General features: G+C 57.4%; 1 pseudogene; it reads left to right on the forward strand.

Moving 5' to 3' along the window:
- Window positions 1–426: 426 nt before the first annotated feature.
- LOC101655129 lies at window positions 427–1,475 on the forward strand (annotated as a pseudogene).
- Window positions 1,476–6,859: the final 5,384 nt, after the last annotated feature.

Genomic DNA, 6,859 nt, shown 5'->3' on the forward strand with positions numbered 1-6,859 from the left:
CCCATTGGGTACACTTCCTTCTCCTCCTGCACCCCTTCTCATGCTTCCCTCCCCCTCTCCATTCTCAGCCCTGCCCTTGGCACTGTTGCCCAGAAAACACACAAGTCTCTGGGCTCCCAAGGCCCATGTCCATCGCTTCTGTTACTCCCGGGGTCACAGCACAGGAGGTTTGCACAGGCCAGGGCCTGTGCTGAGAGCCCCCACCCCAATGAGCTCCTTTAACCGCCCCACAACCACCTGCAGGGGATATCACAGCATCACTGTGCCCATGTCCCAGGACAGGTGCCTGGGGCCCAGAGAGCGGCAGGCGGTGGGTGGGAGAGCAGGGACTAGCACCCACGCCGCCTGGTCCCCAGCGTATCCTTTCACTTCTTGGGCCCAGAACTCGGACTCCCCTGTCCCCCGCCCCACCCACTAGTGTTTCCCATGGGCTCCCTGCAAGGGGTCACCATCTCCCAGGGGAAGGAGCTTGCCATGCCAGGGGAGGACTTGAAGCTCACCCTGATTCTGAGGCAGCCGATGATCCCAGAAAAGGGTCAGTGGTTCACCCTGCGAGACGGGAACCGGACCATTGGCACCGGCCTGGTCACTGACACCCAGGCCTTAACGGAGGAGGACAAGAACATCAGGTGGAGTTGAGTCTGTGGCCCTCTGCTCGGAGATCTGCTTCAGCGTTGCCCTGGCCAATGTCCCCTTCTGCTCCTGCAGCCAGCCCTTGGCAACCCAGGAGAAGAGCTTGGCTGACCTGTTCCCAAGGAATGGCCACCCAGTAGGAGCAGGCCAATAAACAGTTCTGTGAATAGAAGCCTAAAAAAAAAGGAAAAAAAGGCAGCGCGAAGTGCTCTTCCCCTGCCCCATCTGGAGCATCCTGAAGCCCATTCTCCTCACGGACCCCGGGAAAATCAAGCACATCCGCGGAATGGCCTACTCTGTCCGAGTGTCCCCTCAGATGGCCAACCGGATCGTGGACTGGGCCGGGAGTATGCTCAACAGGTTCCTCCCCCACATCTACATGTACACGGAGCGCATGAAAGGAGCCAGCTCCGGGAAGTCTCCGGGTTTTGGGCTGTCCCTTGTTGCTAAGACCACCAATGGCACCTTCCTCGGTGCTGAGATGGCCTCCCGCCCTCAGGGCCAGGGCACGGCAGCACTCCCGAGGACCTGGGCCGTGACTGTGCCAGGCTGTTGCTGGAGGAAATCTATAGGGATGGCTGTGTGGACTCGACCAACCAGAGCCTGGCCTTGCTGCTCATGACCCTTGGACAGCAGGACGTCTCCAAAGCCCTCTTGGAACCACTCTCCCCCTACACGATCGAATTTGTGCGGCACTGAGGCGCTTCTTCCAGGTCATGTTTAAGATCGAAACCCAACTGTGCGGCGATGAGCTGAAGGGTGGGGATCAGGGGCTGATGACCTGCGTGGGCATCGGCTTCTCCAACCTCAGCAAGACCCTCAAGTGACGGGTCGCAGGATAAGCTCGCCGACAACGCTGTGGGTCACCAGAGGGGCCACGGCTGAGCGCCCTGTGGGGGATGGGACAGCCTCTTCAGAGCAGGGACTTCCTCTATCTTCCGTGAAGAAGATGACCAGGGAGCCCCTGGTTCCAGCCACTTCTCCAGCAAGGACACCTGCTTTCCCAAAGAAGCACGTCTCTATGAGTGTCCTGACCAACGCGTGTGGTGTGTATGTGTGTGTGTGTGTGTGTATGTGTATGTGTAGGGGAGTGGGGGGGCACACATCAGGAGTCCAGTGGAAGTTTGCATATCTATACACGCCAGATGTGCTACAGATGTTCTCTTCTCAGCCCTGTGCCACAAGGAACCCTAGATTTTATGGTCTGCTGCCAGGTGGATTCCCACTCCTACGACTCCTGGTGGCTCCGGGGGCGGGAGCAGATCTGTGCTACACAGGGTCTCCCATGGCTGGCCTTTCCAGAGCAGCCCCCGGCCCCGGGCCCCCACCTGGCCCTTCTGAAATGCCTCTGGATGTATTACCTGGGTGAACTACCTCAGCCACACCTGCACCGTCTAGTCAGTAGCTGAGAGCCAGCTGCTGGCACCGTCCTCACCCAGCCCCTGGTACAGCTCCCCTCTAGCTGCTGCCCTGGCAGATGCCCTTTTGGGTACTGCTCCCCGCCCTCCCACCGCTGGACTGGGAGCCTCATCCGGTCCCATTCGTCCCCAGCTGTGTCCCCACACTTGGCTGGCAGCACGCACTGGGGCCTCAGCAGCAGGGATCCCTGCCCTCCCCGCCCCCTGCCACAGAGCCCTCTGCTCCTCTGACCTGAGGACTGCCCCAGTGCCTGCCGGCCATCCTCCCCATGAGGAATCACTAGCCCCATCCCCCTAATGAGCACCCGGGTTTATAGGGCTCCTTTCTTCCACGGAGCTCACCTGTGATCTCCCCGGCCTGGGACCAGCCTCAGGAGTGTGGGAGGGCCCAGCATTCTTCTGCCCATTTTACAGAGAGAGACTGAGGCCAGCCCCAGCATGTGAGCTCTGGAGCAGACCCAGAGAACTTCACAGATCCAGTTCGCCCAGCCCTCCTAGTTAGCGAGGAGGCCCTGAGGGGAAGGGAGCTGACTGCCCGCAAGCAGGATCCTGGAGCCAGCAGCCCCGTGCCGTGCTGTGCTCTGAATCCACCCAGGCTACCTCACCGCACTGTGTCGTTAAACCCCTGGAGCCTCATTGTCCATTTGTATAGGAAACACTACTTCTAGCTCCCCTCTGCCTCCAGGAGATGAGACGGGGTGGGCGAGGCCAGGCTGTGACCGTTGTGAAGGCAGGGAGGTGGGGATGGGCATGAGGGCGTCAGAGCGGACCCGAGAGGAGACTCCAGTCCAGTCCAGTCCAAGGCTTGGCCATCCAGATGGGCAGCACAGTGGATGATCGCTTCCCTAGCTGACCTGCTCAGGGACCAAGTGCCATTAAGGATGAAGAGGTGGAAAGAGATGGCGGACAGGCGTCTGTCTCTCTGGGGTCCCTCCTGGAGGGCCTCACTGTTTGCTGATATGTTTATCTATGGTGACGACCTGTTATTATCTCCCCGGACTGACACTAGGCCAGGAGTTTGCAAACATTTTTTGCCAAGGTCCAGACTGTAGCTATTTTCTATTTAGAGGGACAGATCAACTCTGCCGTTGTACAACCGAGGCAGCTATGGGGGCATCCCTGAGCTATGGAAAAAGGCAAACTAGCAAGTGCTATCTAAATATTTATAATAATAATAAAAGCAGTCATAGACAAGAAATAAATGAACAAATGAGAGTGAATGAGCTTCAGTAAAACTTTATTGACAAATAACAAATATCAGACCAGATAAGGCCCATAGGCCATGATTTGCCAATACCTACTCTCCCAGATGGCTAGATGCCTTCTGCTTCCCCTCCTCCCCCTCCCAGCTCTGTCTCCATCCTTGAGCAGTCAGCACATGGCGGCCCCTGGTTGAACCTGTCTTTGCTGATAAAAGCACCAGCGAGGGGCTGAGACCGACCCAGGATGGGTCTCGTGGGTGGAGGTGGAAGGGCACAGGCACTGTGGGGTGACCTAGGGGATAGGTACAACTGTGCTCAATCGGAAGCAGGAATGGAGGGGACACTGCCCATTTGTGGATTCTGGGAGTTTCCAGAGGTTAAGAGAGAGGGCACTGCTGGGAGTTCAAACATTGCCCCACGTGGCCAGGCTCATACCCACCTCCAGGACCAAGTAGGTGGGGCAGTGCCCAGCACCTGGGAGTCCTCAGCTGCCACGATTATTATTGCTGCCCTTATTTTCCCCAACACCCCAACTGTCCCCCAGTGGCCTCTCAGTGGGCCCACCTGGGTCAAGGGCTCCCCCACTGGGAGGGACCTGATGCCCGTTAGAAAGCCTGTCTCTCCCTGGAGGAGCTGAGAGATGTCCTTTAGCACCTGTGTACCCACTGGGTTCCCCAGCAGCAGTGAGTCTCACCCCTGTGTCCGCAGTGCCCTTCAACCTCCCCCTCTCCTGTCCCTAGGCCTCCCCAGGCCTCTGGGGGATTCTAACCTGACCTCCACCACGCCAAGACCCTGAGGTCAACCTGTGGCCTTCTTTCTCAGACTCGAGGGCACTGCAAGCCTGGTGCCTGAGACTCCTAGACAGGGCTGGGTCTCCCTGAGGTAGCACCTGGTCCCGGAACTCTCTAGGCTGGAGCAGAGAACCTCACTGGCTGTGGGGGTTCAGTCCCAACTCTGATCTAACCAGCCATGAGAACTGGAGTCCGTTCCCAGGCCTCTGTCTCCACATCTGTAATACGGGGCTGGGCCCAGGTGGTGTCTGAGTTCAGGTCTGTGGCCAGTCTCCGAGGAGACTTTGTCACATCAGGAAAAGGCCCCCAGTGCACAGCTGGGCGAGGAGGGGGCATGTCATGTGAAGAGGAGAAGCACAGGGTCCCCGGGCGGACATCCTGCCCCAGAGCTCAGACCTCTGTTACCAGAGCATCACTGGGCACCTCTGTGCTGGCCACAGCATGCAAACTCCACAGTCGTGGCCAGGTCTGAATCACCTGGGTGGTACTTTCTGGGTCAACTGGCCAAGGAAAGGAGCCCTATGGGCTTAGTAGCTAACGTAGCCAGAGTTCAAACCCACTAGCTGCTCTGCAGAAGAGAGGGGGCAGTCGGCTTCTATACAGATTTACAGCCTTGGAAACCCTGCGTGGCAGTTCTACCCCGTCCTTTAGGGTCATTCTGAGTTGGAATCCACTCCGTGGTCGTGGGTTTGGTCCAGGGAGACAGAAAAACAAAAATAAAACCACCAGACAGCGAAGAATGCCATTGTCTCATGCTGCCCCCTCGTGGTCTCCCGGTGAATGACACCCACGACTCAGGAAAATAAATTCAAGTGAGTCCTGAACTGTGACCTCCTCCCTGCCTAAGGACTGTGGAGACCCTGAGACCCAGGAGTCCGTGTACCAGGCCTCTGGCCATGAAGCAGCCCCCACAGAGCAGGTCTGGGCCAGGCATTGTAGAGATGAACTCGGTGGACACACTTACTGGCCAGGCTGGAAGCTTCCCCGGGCGGGGACGACTAGTCTTACCTGGTGTTCCACTACCCAGCACAGGGCCTAGAGTGGTCTGAGCACCCCATCAGCCTTTGCAGGCGGCTTGCCTTGCTCACACTCTTGCCCTCTGTCCAGTTGGTTACCTAGTGGGGGCTCCAATTGAACCCCTGCTGCAGCTGGCAGTCCCAGCCTGGAGCTGAGCCAGGGCACGTTCCAAGGTCAGCCTGTGGACTGTTCTCAAGCCCTCGGACAGGTCCCCTAGCCTTCCAGCACCACCAGGCAAGGGAAACTGGGGCCTCTACTGGGATCTCCCCCAGCCTGGAAGCCTTCTCAAGGAGGATGAGGGGGGTTGGGGCTGGGGCACCCCATTGTGGTTTTGATATAGAGCAGATCCCCTGAGTGTAGCCCTCCAGCAGCAGGCTCAGCTCCCTCCCTCCTCCCTCCCTTCCCTTCCACCCCCCACCCCTGACCTTTGCTGATTCTGTTCTTCTGTCCCGAAGCAGTTGTCTCTCCTGTCTAGCCACATCGCACTCCCTCATCAGCTCTGGGATCAAACACAGTGGCTTCCTCCTCGGCACTTCCTCCACGCCTGTCTTCGTGCTGTTGTAAGAGAAAGGCTCCGGTGGTGGCTGTCACAAACAGCACTGTCTCTCCCAAGTCTGGGAAGCTAGAGACCTGCACTGAGGGCAGCAGCTCTAGGGGAAGGTTCTTTCGGCCATGTTGGGGGAAGGTCATTGTGTCTTTCCATGTCTACTCCTTGGTTCCTGAGTGAACTCCATGCTTCTCCTTGCTCCTCTGTGCCCACTCTCTGCCCTAGCCTCCCTCTACCCCGCAAGAGTGACTGCTGAAGACACTCCTACAAAGACGCCCCGGAGAACCAAACAAAGGACCCCACTCGCAGAGGGATTCTACCCAGGTGTTCCTCACTCACACTGCCATTGGGTTGATTCTGACTCATCTCAACCCTACAGGACAGGTTAGAACTGACCCTGTGGGCTCGTGAACTCACCTTTCTCCAGGGAGCAGCTGGTGGTTTCAAACTGCTGACCTTGAGGTTTCCACAAAGCAGAACCCACTCCGTCCCCAGGGCTCCTTTCCATGTCTGCAAAACCCCAAACAAAACTCCCTGCCATCGAGTTGGCTCAGACTCGGTGAGGCCCTATAGGACGGGGTAGAACTGCCCCTGTGGGTTTCTGAGACTGTAGCTCTTGATGGAAGTAAAAAGTCTTATTTTTTTCTCCTGAGGAGTGGCTGGTGGTCTTGAACTGCTGACCTTGTGATGAGCAGCCCTATGCATTACCACCTCACCACCAGGGCTCCCTCTTCTGTGTGTATTGGGGTTCCTTTTACGGTGATGTTACCTATCGGTCCAGTCGTGAGGATTTTGTTTTTTACATAGTAGGTAACATCACGATCCTACTACGGGAAGAAAACCAAAATCCTCATGACAGGAGCCCTGGGTGGTGGTGGTTATCTGTTAGGCTGCTAACTGCAGGGTCAGCAGTTGGAAAGCCCCAGCAGCTCCATGGGAGAAAGACAGGGCTTTCTGCTCCCGTCAACAGTGACAGTCGCAGAAACGCCCGGGGACCGTTCTCCCCTGTCCTGCAGGGTCGCTGGGAGTCCACTCGATGGCAGTGAGAACGTCACAATAGACTGAGAAAAGATGGACGTTGTCAAGGATCTTGTCTTGCTCGGATCCACAGTCAATGCTCTTGGAAGCAGCCCTGAGAAAAGCTGCTACCAAAGATCTGTTTAAAGTGTTGAAGAGTAAAGATGTCCCGTTGAGGACGGGGTGCGCCTGCCCCAACGCCATGGTATTCTCGATCGCTTCCTATGCACGTGC

This window comes from Echinops telfairi, unplaced genomic scaffold (genome assembly GCF_000313985.2).
Source record: "Echinops telfairi isolate 266 unplaced genomic scaffold, ASM31398v2 ScPeMD7_7457;HRSCAF=8495, whole genome shotgun sequence".
In the NCBI taxonomy this organism is placed as follows: Eukaryota; Metazoa; Chordata; class Mammalia; order Afrosoricida; family Tenrecidae; genus Echinops; species Echinops telfairi.